Below are 19,007 nucleotides of genomic sequence, written 5' to 3'. Positions count from 1 at the left end.
ATTTTTACTCTTGAGACTCCATCCCAGGCTTATCTCAAACTCAAAACCAGGCTGCCTTAGTCACTAGAGTGTAGGATTACCATGCCTGATTCTTCTTACATTTTTGCATAGTTAAATCATCTTTTTTTTCTTGCAACAGATTTTTTTCGTCTTAAAATGTTTTTAATCCAGGTTGTAGGATAAATTTAAACATAGTTTTTCCAAGTACTTCTAGGCTTTTATTTTCTGCCTTAGAACTCTGGATCTAAGTTTATTATTATTCACAGTGTGAATAATGGACTTAATTACATCTCTCTTTTTTTTGTGTGTGAAAAGACTGTCCATTTATTCTCAGAACCATTAACACAAAATCCATCTTTGTGCAGTGTATTGAGGGTCACCTTTACTGAATATCAGTTTTGCTCATGTACTTGGATCTCTGTCCAGGAATCCTCCTATTGTGCCTGTCTACCTGCCTGATGGGTACCAGTTCCACACTGCTTGGATCAGAGGCTTTAGAGCATACCAGGATACCTGGGAGGGCTCTCCTTTACCTAGCTCTGTTTTGAACTGTTTTCCTAGTTATTGAATTCTGCTTACTTTCCATATAATTTTGTCTTGCAGCATATTCAGCTTCTTTATTGTTGTTGCCTTAAATTTCTGAATTAGTCTAAAGAGAAGCCACCTTTTTGTGTGGTTTCATTATGCTATCCCAAACCAAGGAACCCTCTCTGTTAGTTCAAGTCTGCTTTTGTGACTTTCAGTAGTGTTTAAAGTATTATTGAAGTAGGTAGGGACCATTGTAGAGAGACAGAAGGACAGTAGACTCTTGGTCTTTAACCTGTTACCCATTAAAAACATACTTTTACCAGTTACAGGTGGCTCACATCTAGCAACTCAGGAGGTTCATCTGAGGATTGTAGTTCGAAGCCAGATAAGACAGGAAAGCCCAGAGACTCGGATGTCCAATTAACTACCCAAAGCCAGAAGTAGATCTGTAGCTAAAGTGGCAGAGTGCTAGCCTTGATCAAAAACCATAGCTAAGATATGGAACCAACCCAGATGTCCCTCAGTAGATGAATGGATTAAGAAAATATGCTACATACCACACACACACACACACACACACACACACACACACACACACACACACACACACACACACACACACACACACACACACACACGAATCCTATGCTTCCATCAGAAAGAATGACACCACACTATTTGTTAGGAAATGGGAACACTTGGAAAAATCATATTAAGTGAAGTAAGCCAGACTCAAAGAAATATACGTCCCATGTTTTCCCTTATTTGCAATAATTAATATATGATTAGGATAATCTTAGCAGATGAGCAGAATAGCTCAATAGTTATATACATATGATCATATAAGATGGTGCTAAGTGAAATGAACCCCAAGATATGGATAAAAGATTTTTCTTTGTTGTGGTTTTTAATGCACTATGTAATTTTTTTGTTTCTTATGTTCTTTCTTTGTTTTTTATGTTCTTCCCCTTATGGTATATCCCCTGTTGTCACTGTATTTGATTTTGGTGCCCTGCATCTTGTATATACATTTATCTAATTTGGGGAGGGGAAGGGGAATAAGGAAATGCTGAAACAAGAACACAGGATGACCCATTGTAACAATGATACTCGTAAGACACTGTGTTGGAAATGAACTTTACAACTTAGGGGTGTGGGATGTGGGGGAGGGAAAGGATAGTAGGAGAAAAACGAAGGAGTGGGTAACAATGCTCAACAAGAAATGCATTCATTACCTTAATCATGTAACTGTAACCCCTCTGTACAGCATCTTTACAATAAAATAAAAATTGTAAAAAAAAAAGCTCAGGCCCTCAGTCATGCCCCAATACTGTCACCAAAAATTAACAAAGAAACAAAGAAATGACTTTCCTTGGCTTTGTCATGAAGCATCAGATTAAGCCACAAAACCAGAATGTTTATAGGCCCTATGGCTAAACCAAGCCAAGGCTAATGGGGTTTAAGCTGGCTACATAACAACAAAGGTAAGGGAAATCGTTACTGAAGAAAACTCGATATAAGCCATCTAGCTTCAAATGAATCACTTTTCTTTTCTTTTCTTTTCTTTTTTTTGTCTGTCGGGGGCTAGAACTCTGGACCTGGGAATTGTCCCTCAGCTCTTCAGCTCAAGGCTAGCACTCTACCACTTGAGCCACAGCGCCACTTCTGGCTTTGTTCTGCTTATGTGGTGCTGAGGAATCAAACCCAGGGCCTCATGCATGGGAGGCAAGCACTCTACCACTGAGCCAACTTTCTAGCCCCCTAAATCACTAATTTTTAAAAGCATAAAACTAAATAACACATAGTCTCCCACTAGTTTTACTGCAGAGAATGTCTGCAGTAAAAAAAAAAGATATATATATATATATATTTTAAGATTTCAGTATTTTTATTATTATATATTTTTATAAGCATTATCACTTGAATATAGAATTAGGTGTTACCATGGGGTAATTCAGTGTCTACATACAATGAGCAATGGCCAGTATGTTATGATACACACAGTTCCACTCATCACAATTCTTCTACTTTTTCATATTTCCCCCAAGTTTGGAAGTTGAGTTAGAAATTGAGTGAAGAGATTTAAATCTGGCTCAACAACTCACATATGATAATTAATCCTTAAAACAAAAAATATTCACTGAAACAGCAAAATTTTGACGAAATGTTGCCTTAAAAATAATATATAGTTCAAACAGTTCATAAAATGGTAACTAATAAAATTTATTTTTATTGTTTTGAAAATGTAAGCCATCCTCAATCAAAACTTAAAAGTCCAATCAAACCACTAAAGAAAAGCATTTGCCAATTTCATTATTTCCTGTATTGAAATTGTCTATATGGGATGTTATTGTACTTCTGTAATCTGAAAGCACAAACAGAAATGAATAGCTGTAAGTTATCTTTGGATGTGTAAATAAAATGAAAAGGTTATTTATCCTCTCTCTCCCTCTCTCTCCTCTCTCTCTCTCTCCTCTCTCTCTCTCTCTCTCTCTCTCTCTCTCTCTCTCTCTCTCTCTCTCTCTCTCTCTCTCACACACACACACACACACACACATTGGTTATGCTGATGTTTGAACTCAGGACCTGGTGCCCATTAAGCTACCGCTCCATTACTTGGACCATTCTATCAGCCTTTATCATTACTTTCCTTTATACTCTAGTCGCATGTGTTGTGTGAGCTAGCCTGGATTGCGTTCAATGATAGACTCACTACGTTTTTTGTTGAATACATATGCCTATGGAGCCTAGCCTCCTGATGTCAGCTGCTAATGTAGCTGGGATAACAACTCATGCTGTGGTTGGCTATGTGGTTGGTAGGAGGTCATGTGAAGATTTTCTCTGGGCTGCAATCAAACCATAATCCTTTCCAACTTCCAAAATGCTTCGATTCCAGGAATAACCCACTGATAAAAACCTTTACTGAGTTTTGTCCTCAGAGATTTGTGCTTGTCATGTACCCTACCAAATGAGCCATAGCTTTTTAGTTGTTTTTTGGCTAGAGGCTCAGTATATTTTTTCCTGAGGGGAAGATGGTAATCCTTCTAACTAGGGCCTCCCTTGTTAGAACCTCCCTGTGAGGTTCACAGTCTGTGCCACAATGTGTTATGTGTGGGATGAGACCTTACCAACATTTTTCTGATGAAGCCTGATACCACTATCCTTCTTATCTGTCACTTCTGAGTAGCTGAGATACAGCAGTGAGCCCCTGTGCATGCAGGGTCTCCCCCAACCCTTTAAAAATTGTTTTGAAACCCAAATCAGTGTAAATTAAGTCAATTAAAATGTGAGGATATGTTATTCGGACAAACAACCTTTTTAAAGTAATAATTTAGCCATTTGTTTAGTTGATTCTTCACAAATTTATTTTGTCTGATTTTTTATTTTGCTCTTTGTTGAAGCAAGAACCCACTCATACTAGACAAGGTTTCTGTCACTTGATCCACATTCTCAAAGTGAGGTGCTTTATCTTATCGATGACTAAAATGAGAGAAGTCTTGGTATCTCTGTCTTCCTGTATTCTATACTCTTTCAACCTTTGTGTCAGATTCTACTCAGCTTTGTGTATAAACATATCGATCACTGGAGAAAATTTATTTATTTTTGTCAGTCATGGGGCTTGAACTCTAGGCAAGCACTCTCCCACTTGAGCCACAGCGCCACTTCCAGTTTTCTGGTGGTTTATTGGAGATAAGAGCCTCATGGACTTTCGTGCCCAGGCTGGCTTTGAACTACAATCCTCAGATCTCAGCCTCCTGAGTAGCTAGGATTACAGGCATGAGCCACCAGTGTCCAGCTTGGAGAAATATTTTGTCCAAGACTATCACAGAGATAACTTGTCTATCTGTATTAGCTGTCTGTTTATATTTATATGCATGGATTTCCTAAATTGAATGCATTTTTCATCCCTGGAACCAACCCTGGTTGGTCATTATATTATTTTCACAGCATGGTGATGAATTATGTTTTCATAATAAATAGTTACTAGTTTGTGTTAATAGTCAAAGCTAGATTATTGTATAATTTTATTTATTTTTTCCCCTGTGGATTTAGGTATAACCTAAAATCCAGATGGTCAGATTTAAGTATTAATACCCATTCTCTACTTGTTTCAAAAGATGACATAGAAAAATACAGAGTATTCATGGGTCCATGTGAAGAGTTACTGCTTTTGGGCAAAAGAACTTGTTAACAGTTGTTAGCCAGTTCTTAGGCATTTGTTGGGAAATCCCAAAAGCATATCAAATAACCTATTATATTTTACTTATTGACCTAAAGAATATCATGGGGCTGAGGGTATGGCTCAAGCACTAAATTGCCTACCTAGTAAGTATGAAACCTTCCGTTCTGACCCCAATAAAACTCCTGCTTCTCCCATAAAGAATCTTTGCAGGTCTATTATAAGCCTATCATTTTTTTCTATGTAAAATTTTCTATGTAAAAATGCGCTTATTTCACACACATACCACTTCAAATTCTAGAATTTGAATTCTATGTGGCATGATTTCCCCCATCCCTCTTTTAGCACTTAAAAGGTGTAATTTAGCTGAATGTGGTGGTACACCCCCTTAATCCCAGCACTTGGGAGGCTGAGGCAGTGGTACTTCAAATTTGAGGCTAGTCTGAGTTACATAGTGAGAACTTGACTCAAAGAAGGAAAGATAATTTCATTATCTTCTGGTATATATTGTTTCTTGTCAGAAAATCTGCTAACAATCCTTATAGCTGTTCTTTTATATGTCATATTCTCCCTATCCACCACTTTTGAGTACTTTAAGATTTTCTATTTATCTATGGCTTTATTAGTTTAACTATAATGCACCCAGGTGCTACTTCCCTTTGCATTTCTCTTGTTAAGAATTATCTAAGTTTTTAGGGACAGGTAGTTGAAGTTTTGTCATCAATTTGGAAAAATGCTCAAGCACTTTTGTCACATTATCCCTTCTATTGGGATTCCAAGAATTTGTGTTTATTAACTATTAAATATTTCTTGCAGGTCTGTGATGCTTGTTTCTGCTAATGCAGAACTGTAATTCTTTTCAAGTGCTCTCCTGCGTAAGCCACCCACTGCTTGAGTTCTTTTGGTACTATTTATTTTTGCATAGGTTCTAGACTTTGCCCGGACTAGACTGTGATCCTCATATTAAGGCTTTCCAAATAGCTGAGATGATAGACATGTGACAACATGACTAATCATTAGTTAAAATGGGGCTCTATCTGACCTTTTGCCTGGGCCAGCCTTGAACTGTGATCTTCCTGATCTCTGTCCTCTTCTGTCCTCTCCAGGTAGCTAAGAGTATATACCTTAGCCATACTCACCTATGTATTTTAGTCAAAATATTTTCTATTGACCTTTCTTTTAGGGTTATGGATTTTCTCTTCTGCTGTGTCAGTCTTCTGATAAGCCTATCTAATAAACCAGCTCTGTGATTTTATTTTTTTAGTGCTGGGAATACACAGGCAGGCTTGTACTTCTAAAAATTGTGTGCTTACACATCTACATAATAGAGGAATAGCAGGTGAAGTAAATGGCATTTATCCTCCAGAAATATACTGTTTCTTTTTTTTTTTTTTGTAAATTAAGCTGGTAAGGTATGTGTTCTGTGTGTATGTGTGTGTTCTGTGTGTAGGAGGGCATGAAGAGAGTCTATTTAATCTGACAATGATGCTTATAACATGTGGATCTCTGGAAAGGAAAGAAGCCCCATGTTACTATATTTGCTGGCTTCTACTCTTAGCCAGTTTCCAACTGTGGCCCTGTGATAATGGAACACAGAGCTGGGAGAAGCCTGAGAATATACTGTGAAATACCATTTCTAATATGCAGACACAAGAGGGACAAATAACTTTTAAGAGAATATAGAAGGACCAAATATAGCAAAACCATTAGAAATCTGAAGAAATTATGGTATCTTTTCAGTTTACTTTTGGTACTGGGGCATGCACTTGGGACCTTGTGCTTTCCCTTAAGGCTGATATTCTACCAGTTGAAACATACCTCCATCTCTGGCCTTTTGTTGGCTAAGTGGAGTAAAAATCTCATAGACTTTTGTTCCTGGGCTGGCTTTGAACCTCAATTCTCAGATCTCACACTTCTGAGTAGCTAGGATTACAGGTATGAGCCACCTGTACCTGGCTCTTATGTACTGCTCCTTAAAATGTAACTTATTTATGTAAGTTTAACAATACATGCACAACATTGCTGGATATATGGCCATCCATCCTCACAAGTTTGTCCAGGGCTGGGGCACTGCACTGCTAGCTGACATGAGCAGAACTGAGTTTCTTGACTTCAGTTCATTCAGGTATGTGTGAGGGGCGTGTGTGTGTGTGTGTGTGTGTGTGTGTGTGTGTGTGTGTGTGTGTGTGTGTGTGTGTGTGTGTCCTGAAGCTTGAACTCAGAGCCTGGGAACTGTCCCTGAGCTTTTTTTTTTTTGGTGATTATCTAGAGATAATCTAGAGATAAGCTTGCTGGCTTTGGACTGTGATCCTCAGATCTCAGCCTTCTGAATAGCTAGAAGTACAAGAATGAGCCATCAAGATTTCTTTATAACTCCAGGGTTTCTACAGGTTCAAGAAAACTTATTTTTATAGATCATTTTTCTATTCTTACAAGGACAAGACATTTTATTGACTTTCTATGTGAAAGTAAAAATTTTGTGAGTTTAATTCTGAGTATGAGGGTGGTTTTTTGTTTTATTGTGTTTATTGGTGGCACTAGGGCTTGAACTCAGAGGCTCCTGCTTGCTTACCTTTCTTGCTCACTGCTGGTGTTCTCCCAATTGAATCACATCCAAATGCTGCTTTTGGCTGGTTAACTAGAGATGAAGTCTCACAGACTTTTCAGCATGAGGTGGCTTTGAACTGTGATCTTCCAGGTCTTAGCCTCCTGAGTTTCAAGGGTTCTAAGGCACCAAACCTACCTGGACATGTATGTTTTGTTATATTAAGTCGCATACCTGTAGTATGAAAATTACTATTAAGATGGTCAGAGAGAAATAGATATAGATCCTTTTTAATTCTTTGCTTTGGGTGGTTAAAATATAGAAGGCCAAGAGTATAAACAAAGGTAAGTAATATTGTAATATGTGGCTTCATGACATGAGTACCAGAGACTACTAATAATTTCCTCTCATCTTCTTTCTTAGCAATAAAACCCTGAATGTTTAGCTGGGTTTATGGTTACCAGAATACAATCAATTTCCTCCTTTGCAGTTAGGTGTAGACACTTAGGTGTCTAAATTCTGGTCAGTGAGATGTAAGTAGAGATGTAAATAGGGGTTATGTACAAAGAAGGAACACAACATAAATATATATTTTTTTTGTCGGTCGTTCGGCCTGAACTCTGGGCCTGGGAGCTGTCCCAGCAATCTACCACTTGAGCCTCAGCCCCACTTCCAGCATTTTCTGCTTATGTGGTGCTGAGGAATCGAACCCAGGGCCTCATGCATGCAAGGCAGGCACTCTATCACTGAGCCACCTTCCCAGTCCCAACATAAATATTTTTTAAGAAAAGAGATGAGAAATGCATCTGCTAAATGGAAGGGTTATTGCCTGAGTTAGATTGTGCAGGGTTAGTAAGGTTTCTCTAAGAAAAAGCTGCATGACTCTCAGATCATTGGACAGATAGCCATAGGCCGTATCAGTCCTCAGACCCAATCAATCAGTGGCTCCTTGCAGCAGGCAGGAGTTCTTTTCCTGTCCTTTAACCCCTTGGATTGGATACTTGCTTTGATGCATGCCTCTGGGTTCCAATCAGTTAACTGCTTAGTCTTCCCACTGGGCCAGGATGAGATGGCTAGGGCCTGCTTATGTGTCTGCTCAGGGCCCTGGTGAGGGATACAGAAGCTCTATGGGAGGGGCCTTTGCCCTGATTGCCCAGGTAGGCCTTTTTCTTTTTTCCTGCTGTCAATTCCACTCACTTGGATAATGCACAAAAGGAGTCTGAGTTCTGTTGGCATGGGATATTTGTGCCAGGTCTGGTTTGCCTGCTCCTGTTTCATGGAGACAACAGTCAATTCTTTTTTGGGTTGACCATAGTTTTGGGGACAAGGGGACCTCTTACTCTATGGTCCAGACTGGCCTTGAACAAGCAAGTCCGGGTATGTCTTCCTGTGCCTGGCTTTAGATCCTTTCTCTTCATTCTTGTCACAGTGTTCCTTCTACCTCAAATTGAACAATGCAGTTGGCTAAAGCCAGCCTTGCCCTGTGGAAGATGCCAGCTCTGGATCTTTCTGTACCTGGCTCCTCAGAAACTCCCCAAGTGGAAAGCAATTCTTAAGTTTCCATTTAAAGTACAATCACCTACAGGAGGTATCCTCTGAAGCCACATAATTATTTATACTTTAAAATGATTGGTCCTGCTGGGTGCTGGTGGCTCGTGCCTGTAATGCTGGCTACTCAGGAGTTTGAGATCTGAGGATTACATTTAGAAGCCAGCCCAGGAAGGAAAGTCTGTGAGACTCTTATTTCTAATTAATCACCAAAAATCCAGAAGTGGAGCTGTGGCTCAAGTGATAGAGCTCTAGCTTTATGCCAAAAAGCTCAGGGACAGCACTTAGGCCCTGAGTTCAAGTCCCAGTGCTGGGACACACACACACAAAAAAGACAGTCCCTTGCTGAGTGAGGTATAGATGAGGAGAAGGGAGAAGATAGGACTAACCATAGATTCAAGGGGGAAAAGGATCTGAGCACCACTAAGTCTCACAGTAGGTGAGATTGAGGTGGGGCTTGCTGGGTGGGTCAGAAAAAGGTGTTACCTGTAATCCTAGCTACTCAGGAGGCTGAAGACTGAGGATCATAGTTCAAGGTCAGCCTTGGCAGCAAAGTCTGTGAGCCTCTTGTCTTCAGTTAACTAGAAGAAAACTGGAAGTGGGGCCATAGCTCAAAGTGGTAGAACACTAGCCTTGAGCATAAAAGCTCAGAGATAGTGACCTTGAGTTCAAGCTCCCTGACCACCCCCTCCCCCCAAAAAAGGCATGAAAATGGAGACTGGAAATCCACGGCCAGAATTTATCCTGAACAAGATCTGTTCTGTTCAGGGTCATCTTGTTTTCAGCTCTGGAACTCCAGCCGTGCTGACTCCAAGGTATGGAGAAAATCAGCTTTCTAGCCATGTTCTCCCTAGACCTTATGGCGTCTCTCCACCTTTGTGTGGTTTTCTGACCATACACAGAGGCAACTGTACAGTGTCCTTGGTGCCAGCCTGTCAAGGGAATTTTCTACAAAAGCACACGAGGATTTGTCCCACCTGACTGAGAATGTTATGTTGCTGGATGGATCTCTGTTTATGCATGAGCAAACTTGGCACTGGTGAGCAGGAGCTTCTTTTTACTTTTTACTTTTTTGTTTGGTTTTATTTTGTGCCTTGGAAATAGAACAGATTAAGCCCTACTGGCTTTTGAAGGCTCCAGCTCTCTCAACATCAGGAAATTCTGTTCTCCCCATGGGAGCATGTGGACAACATCTCTTGTAGCTTTTGTTAAAAGCAGTGCAAATGCAGAAAACTTGGGAGGGAGTTCTTTGTTTAATGTAATTTATATGTCTTTGAAAATGTCTTTGCTTCTGAGTAAAGAAAAAACACATAATCATTGTGAAGAAATTATAACAAATCAGAAAATGCACAAAGGAGAAATAAATAAATAAAACTGGGTAGTAATTAAAATGGTGAAATAAAATTACATTAGAGTAGAAAAGAACTTTAAAAGTAATATAGCTCAACAAAAGTATTTTGTCAATGACGGAACTGGGTTCCAGAGACATTAAGTAATTTGTTCGAGTTACACAGATAAGAATGAAGGTAAGTTTGCCTTTTCCTTCCTTCTTCATTTCTTTCTCTCTTTCTTTCTCTCCTTCCCTCCCCCTTCCTTCTCTCCCTCCCTTTCTCCCTCCCTCCATCTCTCCCTCTCTTCCTTCCTTCCTTCCTCCTTTCTCTCTCTCTTTCTTTCTCTCTCTTTCTTTCTTTCTTTCTCTCTCTCTCTTTCTTTCTTTCTCTCTCTCTTTCTTTCTTTCTCTCTTTCTTTCTTTCTTTCTTTCTTTCTTTCTTTCTTTCTTTCTTTCTTTCTTTCTTTCTTTCTTTCTTTCTTTCTTTCTTTCTTTCTTTCTTTCTTTCCTTCTTTCTTTCTTCTGTTGGTACCAGTGATTGTACATAAGGACTCTATCTTGCTCTGATTACTTGCTCAACTGGTGATCTACCATTTAAGCCAGGCCTCCAGCCAAGCTTTTTGTTGGTTATTCTGGAGATGGAACCTAGCAAATTGTTCTGCCTGGGCTAGCCTTGAACAACTATCCTCCAGATGTAAGTCTCATATGTAGCTCAGATTACAGCTATGAGTTGCCAGTCCCTAGCTCTTTGTGTGTTTTGTTTTGTTTTTGGTGCCAGTTCTGGGGCTTGAACTCAAGGCCTGGGTGCTGATCTGAGTTTCTTTTGCTTGTGGCTAATGTTCTTCCACTTGAACCACAGCTCTACTTCTGGCTTTTATTGGTAGTTTATTGGAGATAAGAGTCTCATGGGTGGCTGGGAAGGTGGCTCAGTGGTACAGCGCTTGCCTTGCATGCATGAGGCCCTGGGTTTGATTCCTCAGCACCACATAAGCAAAAAGAAAAAAAAGCTGAAAGTGGTGCTGTGGCTCAAGTGGTAGAACGCTAGCCTTGAGCTAAAGAGCTGAGGGACAGCACCCAGGCCCAGGGTTCAGGCCCCACAACCAGACCCCCCCCCCAAAAGAAAGAGTCTCATGGACTGTCCTGCCCAGGCTGGTTTCAAAATGAGATGCTCAGATTCTGGCCTCCTGTGTAGTTAGAATTACAGGTGTGAATCACCAGTGTCCTCCCACACTCCCTTTTTGTTCTTTCTCCAGTCTTCTTTTTTTTCTTGTATGACTGGTTTATTTTTTCCCCTTATAGTAATGGAACTTTTTGAAAAAATGAGGTATTACTCCAAAGCTCAATATGTAAGACAAGCATATACTAGTTGGGTGATGAGAAGAGTATGCAAGCCAGGTGGCCTCCTGCCCATCACCCCAAGATGCTCTGTCAACACCACTGCAGAACACTTTCAACCTCTTGAAGAACATTATGATACCTTCATCACTATTGCAGCCATTTATTCAATAATTATTCAGGGGCTGGGAATGTGGCTTAGTGGTGAGTGCTTGCCTAGCATGCATGAAGCCCTGGGTTCAATTCCTCAGTACCATATACACAGAAAAATCTGGAAGTGGCACTATGACTCAAGTGGTAGAGTGCTAGCTTGAGCAAAAGAAGCTCATGGGCAGTGCCCAGGCTTTAAGTTCAAGTCCCAGGACTGGCAAACAAAAATCCACACACACAGTAATTATTCAGCACCATTGCAGGTGTGAAGAATGCTATCTTGAACTAAACAGAAGAAGAGAGGTAGGTGGTGAGGGGAAGAGGGGAGGCTCTCACACACAGTATTTCTCAGGGCCACTGCATCTTCCCTAGCAGGCTTGTATATCCTTTGAGCGAAAGACAGCACTTGACTCCCCCAGAAACTTTCACAGCAAGTGCTTTTAAAATTTTACCTGACTTGAATACTTTTTAAATTTTTTTTTGTCAATTTTGAAATTACCCTGAACTCTGAATGTACATTCAGAACATTTCCCCTCAGGGAGGGGTGGACTTGGTAGTTGCCCTGAGCTAATTTTTGTTTCCACTTTCCTAAGAAAAGAGTAACTTGTGGGTTCCAAAGACGATCATTCTCACACCCTATAGATAAACTGCACCAGGAATAACAACATCCTAATTTAATAGATTTAAAATAATTTTACTTTATTGTAAAGATGCTGTACAAAGGGGTTACAGTTACATGAGTAACGCAATGAGTACATTTCTTGTCGAGCATTGTTACCCTTTCCCTTGTTGTTCTCCTACTATCCCTTCCCTCCCCACCTACCTCACGTCTCCCCCCTCACCCGAAGTTGGAAAACTAATTTCCAACATACTATCTTGTGATTATCATTGTTACAATGGGTCGTCCTAATTTAATAGATTTGAAAATGTCTCATTCTGAGTGGGATTAAAGTTAAAGGACCTTTAGGTTATAAATGAAGTATAAAGGAAACAGCAACTAATAACAAAATAGAACAATTGTAATAATATGCCATAATAAAAGTTACTTAAAACTAACAGTGGCTTATTTCTTGAATTTTCTATTTAGTATTTTTGATCTGAAAACTGGCCACCTACATGTAAGAAGTGATGGCTATAATCAGTGATGGCAGAAACAATGTCTTTCCAACAAGTCTCAGTCAGTTGAGTCCTCTCCTAAGTTGGCTCCATGTATCTGTAACTCCCTTGTGTCCTGACATGAAGGAAAGAGGGCAGAATGCGTCCTCTGTGATTGGGGTCTGGTCAGATCTAGCTTAGCTCTGGAATACCTATTAGAGTTCCCTGGAATACCTATTAGAGTTCTGGTGGACATTGGGGCAGGGAGCTTGCACCCTGCTGTTTCCCTGTCTTCTCTTTCATGATTTCCCCTTGTTAGAAAACATTAACACAAATAATCCAACAAGTAATATATGCCTAGGCTAAAAACCCAGAAAATACAAGTGAGCAAAAAGAAAGAAAAAAGTAGTCCCGTAACTCTCCCCCTTGAGATACATTCTTTTAACATTTTGAAGTCAGATTTTCAATCTTGTATGGATGTGCATGAACATGGCCCGCAGCTAAGGATGAGTTTTATATGTATTTATTTACTTACTTATTTTTGCCAATCCTGGGGCTTGAACTCTGGGCCTGGGCACTGTTCCTGGGCTTCTTTTGCTCAAGGCTAGAGCTTTACCACAACTTGAGTCACAGTGATACTTACAGATTGTTATGGGTAGTTTATTGGAGCTAAGAGCCTCACAGACTTTCCTGCCCAGGCTGGCTTTGAATGGTGGTCCTCAGATCTCAGCCTCCCGAGTAGATAGGATTACAGGCAGAAACCACCGGCACTCAGGTATAACTGTATTTTATATATTATAAATGAAAGGAAGAGGGATTCCTTATTTTGTGACATGTAAAATCTATGTGACATTCACGGTTCAGTGTCCATAAATGAATTCATAAACACAAGCAGGTTCATTTGACTCCAGGTTACTATGTCTCTTTCCTCAACACAGCATCATAGAGTAGAATCTCTATGATTGGGACCTTGTCTTCCACAGACGCTCAAATGTTTACTCTGAGGCCCTTTATTGACAAAGTTTGGTTCCTCTTGGTATAAAACTTTTTTGTTTTGATAATCTGATCATCTGCTTAATGATAGACATCTTTTTGAGCAGCCAAATATTTTTCTCAGAAAAATTTATTTTGTTAAAAAAAACACATTTGTCTGTATCAAATGTCTTTTTTTTTTTTGTATCAAATGTCTTTTTGAATTTTCCCTTTTACAAGCATTGTTGTATAATTCTCACATTTACCTAGTAATTTAGACATCATGTGGTTAGACAAACTATGCTGGCATGCTGCCAAAACCAACTTTAGTATTTTATTTTATTTATTTATTTTTTTTGTCGGTCGTGGGGCTTGAACTCTGGGCCTGGGCACTGTCCTTCAGCTCTTCAGCTCAAGGCTAGCGCTCTACCACTTGAGCCACAGCGTCACTTCTGGTTTTCTGATGGTTTGTTGGAGATAAGAGTCTCACAGACTTTCCTGCCCAGGCTGGCTTTGAACCTCAATCCTCAGATCTCAGCCTTCTGAGTAACTAGGATTACAGGTGTGAGCCACTGGCTCTCAGCTGAGTTTTTTTTTTTTTTTTTTTAAAGAAATTTACGCCTGTAATCCTAGCTACTCAGGAAGTTGAGATCTGAGGATCTTGGTTCAAAGCCAGACTGGGCACAATAGTCCATGGGACTCTTATCTCCACAAACCACCAGAAAACCAGAAGTGGTGCAGTGGCTCAAGTGGTAGAGTGCTTGCCTTGAGCTAAAAAGCTGAGGGACAGCAGCCAGGCCAAATTCTAAAGGCAACCAGAGAGAAATTGGAGGTGGCCCTTCTTTTGGTCCAATATGCTATGACTGTTGTAGAAAATGAGAACTAGACAACTGTGTTTTAAGTGGCTCTTCTGTATAATAAGTGGAGGACAGTTAAGTATGAGTAACGGTGGATTAGCTGATATCTCAAAAGCTATCTCCTCTCTTGTCTCCAATTAACCACCAAAAAGTTGGAGGTGTAGCTGTGGCTCAAGTGGTAGCATTGAGAAAAGCAGCTGAGGAACAATACCTATACTCTGAGTTCAAGCCCCAGGATCAGCACACACACACACACACACACACACACACACACACACACACACACACACACACACACACACACACACACACACACACACACACACACACACACACACACACACACACACACACACACACACACACACACACACACACACACACACACACACACACAGAGGCCTGCTCTGGTAACCCTAAGGCTGCTGTGCATTATATAGCTAAATACTGTTGCTCTGTGGCTTTGTCCGTCATTTCTTTCTGATGTTCTAAAATAAAGATCTACTAAAGCCTTTTCATGTAATAACTTTTTTTTTTTTTTTTTTTTTTTTTTGTCGGTCGTGGGGCTTGAGCTCTGGGCCTGGGCGCTGTCCCTCAGCTCTTCAGCTCAAGGCGAGCGCTCTACCACTTGAGCTACAGCGCCACTTCCGGTATTCTGGTGGTTTATTGGAGATAGGAGTCTCGCGGTCTTTCCTGCCCGGGCTGGCTTTGAACCGTGATCCTCAGATCTCAGCCTCCTGAGTAGCTAGGATTACAGGCGTGAGCCACCAGCGCCCGGCTTCATGTAATAACTTTTAAAGCATACAAAATGGCTGCATTTGAATAAGTCCATTCCACATGAAGTTTTCAAAGCCTGACCTCTCTGCTTCCTGCTGGCCTTAGCTGCATGAGTGTGAGTGAAATGAATTAAGCACGTATATCTTGTAAATCTATACATACATAAATACCTGTTTCTCCACATAGTAATAGATCAGCAATATTTTGCATAAAAATGCTTTCTGTCAATTCTCCCTCTGATTTTGAATTTGAAAATGTAGCTGGGTTAATACCCAGAATATATAAGGAACCCAAACAACTCAATTGCAACACATCAGAAAAACGCTGATTAAGAAGACCAGAAAAAAAAGTTCGACATCATTCATTATTAGGGAAATGTGGATGAAAACCACAATGAGATACCACCTGACTCCTCATTACCAGAGAGATAGAGGACAGCAGTGCTGGGAGGAGAGTAAAGGAAACTTTTTTGCATTGTTGGTGGAAATCCGAACTTATGCAGCCACTGTGGAAAACAGTATGGACCAACGTCAAACAACTAGAAATAACATGGTTAATTGAAAGCCCTTGGTACAACCACTTAAAGATAACTTTAAAAATGAAATAAAATGTTGACTACAGAAACAAACAAAGCTGTCTTCTCCATTACATAGCTCACATTTTGCAGAGGAGGAAATGGAATCTCATAGACACCAGTAAATTGTTCAAGTGGTAATTTTTTTAAAAAATTTTTTGTGAACATACTGTACAGAGGGGTTACAATTACATGGGCAAGATAATGAGTATATTTCTTATCAAGCATTGCAGGCTCCTCCTTTGTTTACCCTTCACATCCCTTCCCAGCCTCCCCCTGCCCCCCACCCAATGCTGCCCCCCCCCCCACCCCCCCCCCGCCGCAACCCCCCGCCCCCCCCCCACCAAAGTTGTAAAGTTCGTTTTAGACATGACAACTTGTCGTTCTCCTTGTTGCAACGGGTCCACCTGTATCCTTAAACGACTTATTTTTCCCCATCTCCTCTACATGTTATACCCACATCAAATATAGTGAAAGCAGGGGTTATACTGTGGGGGAGGGACATATAAAGCAACAAAGAAATAATCTTATAAATGCGTTAGAAACAAATACATGAAAGAAAAATACCTTTAAATACATATCTAAGGGTTCATTTTCCTAACATCACATTATCTGACCTTTTCTGCTTGACTCATACATACACTAGATATTGCAAATAAGAGAAACCATGGGACCTATGTTTCTTTGGGCTTGGCTTACCTCACTTATTATAATTTTCTCCAAGCCTTTCCATTTCCTAACAAATGGAGCAATGTCATTCTTTCTGATGGAGGCATAGAATTCCATTGTGTATATATACCACATTTTCTTGATCCATTCATCTACTGAGGGGCATCTGGGTTGGTTCCATATCTTAGCTATGGTAAATAATGCTGCAATAAACATAGTTGTGCTGGTAGCTTTAGTGTGGTCTTGTTTGTAAACATTTGGGTAAATGCCCAAAAGTGGGATTGCTGGGTCATAGGAGAGCTCTATGTGAAGTCTTTTGAGGAACCTCCATACTGCTTTCCAAAGTGGTTGAACAAGTTTACACTCCCACCAACAATGAAGTAAGGTTCCTTTCTGTCCACATCCCCTCCAGCATCTGTTGTTGTTAGAGTTCTTGATTTTTGCCATTCTAACTGGGGTGAGGTGGTATCTCAATATTGTTTTGATTTGCATTTCTTTTATGGCTAGGGAGGTTGAACATTTCTTCATGTATCTTTTGGCCATATTTCTTTCTTCTTCAGAGAAGTTTCTCTTTAAGTCTTTAGCCCACTTATTTATTGGGCAGTTGTTTCTTTGAGGATTTGTTGTTGGATTTAATATTTTAAGTTCCAAGTATATTTTAGATATGAGACGCTTGTCCGTTGTATGGCTAGTGAAGATCTTCTCCCAATCCGTGGGCTTTCTATTGATGTTGCTAGCTATGTCCTTTGTCATGCAGAAGCTCTGCAACTTCATGCAATCCCATTTGTCCAACCTTTCTTTGATTTGTTGTATTTCTGGGTCTCTATTAAGAAAATTTCGGCCTGCGCCAAGGAGACCTAGGGTTTCTCCTATTCCATCCTGTAATGTTTTCAGAGTGTCTGCTTTGACTCCAAGGTCTTTGATCCATTTGGAATTTATTCTGGTGCTGGGTGATATATAAGGATCTAGCTTTAGTTTTCTACAAGTAGTTAACCAATTTTGCCAGCACCATTTACTGAAGAGGCTGTCTTTCTTGCATTCTATTATTTTAGCTCCCTTATCAAAGATTAGATAGCTATAGGTCTGTAGGTTCATTTCTGGGTTTTCAATTCTATTCCATTGGTCCTGAGGTCTGTTCTTGTGCCAGTACCAAGCTGTTTTGATTAGGATGGCTTTGTAGTAGAGCATGAAATTTGGTATTAATATTCCTCCACCAGTGTTCTTTCTGTTAAGGATTGTTTTTGCTATTTTGGGGTCTTTTATTGCTTCATATGAATTTTTGGATTGCCTCTTCTATTTCCTTGAAGAATGAGGTTGGAATATTGGTAGGTATCACATTGAATATGGAATAGCCTTGGGAAATATTGCCATTTTCATGATGTTGATTCTTCCAATCCAGGAGTATGGGAGGTTTTGCCATTTTTTAAGTTTTGTGTTGATTTCCTTTTTCAAGATTTTAAAGTTTTCATCATAGAGGTCCTTCACTTCTTTGGTTAAGTTAATTCCTACGTATTTTATTTTTTGTGGGGCTAATACAAATGGACTTGCTTTCCTAATTTCAGCCACACTTTTCTCATTGTTGGCATACAGAAAAGCCATTGATTTTGGGGGGTTAATTTTATACCCTGCTACTTTGCCAAAGTTTTGAATCAGCTTGTGTAATTTGGGAGTGGAGTATATGGGATTCTTTAAGTACAAGATCATGTCATCTGCAAAGAGGGAGAGTTTTATTTCTTCTTTCCCTATTTGGATCCCCTTTATGTTTGCATCTTGTCTTCTTGCGATAGCTAGGCATTCTAATACTAGGTTGAAGAGAAGTGGAGAGAGTGGACATCCTAGTCTTGTTCCTGAGTTAAGAGGAAATGGGTTTAGTTTTCAACATTAAGTATAATGTTGGCCGTAGGTTTGTCATATACAGCCTTTATTGTATTGAGGAATGTTCCATGGATTCCTAATTTTTCCAAAACCTTCATCATAAAGGGGTGTTGGATCTTGTCGAATGCTTTTTCTGCATCTATTGAGATAACCATGTGGTTCTTATCCTTTCTCCTGTTGATGTGATGAATAATAATTGTTTTGCATATATTGAACCAGCTTTGCATCCCTGAAATGAATCCTGTTTGATCGTGGTGTATGATTTTTTGAGTGATTTTTTGAAGTCGATTGGCCAAAATTTTGATGAGAAGTTTTGCATGGATGTTCATCAAAGAAATGGGTCTATAGTTCTCTTTCTTTGATGAGTCCCTGCCTGGTTTTGGGATGAGGGTTATGATGGCTTCACAGAATGTGTTCGGTAGTGAACTTTCTCTTAATTTCATTAAGAGTTGGAGGAGTATTGGTGCGAGCTGTGCTTTGAAGGCCTTGTAGAATTCCGCTGTAAAACCATCTGGTTCTGGACTTTTCTTAGCTGGGCGGTCTCTTATTGCTGTTTCTATTTCAATGCTTGA

General features: G+C 39.9%; 1 long non-coding RNA gene across 1 annotated transcript in view; it reads left to right on the top strand.

The window, feature by feature from the left end:
* The first annotated feature begins 8,321 nt into the window (after positions 1-8,321).
* LOC138837311 (uncharacterized) overlaps positions 8,322-19,007 on the top strand; it is a 109,183-nt gene continuing 98,497 nt past the window's right edge. Inside the window, exon 1 of the long non-coding RNA XR_011375298.1 lies at positions 8,322-8,410. This is a non-coding gene — a long non-coding RNA (uncharacterized lncRNA). The remainder of the gene's footprint in view (positions 8,411-19,007) is intronic.

The sequence above is a fragment of the Dipodomys merriami genome, unplaced genomic scaffold (genome assembly GCF_024711535.1).
Source record: "Dipodomys merriami isolate MVZ:Mamm:240054 unplaced genomic scaffold, mDipMer1.0.p SCAF_27, whole genome shotgun sequence".
Taxonomy (NCBI): Eukaryota; Metazoa; Chordata; class Mammalia; order Rodentia; family Heteromyidae; genus Dipodomys; species Dipodomys merriami.
This window is presented reverse-complemented; position numbering and strand designations above follow the sequence as displayed.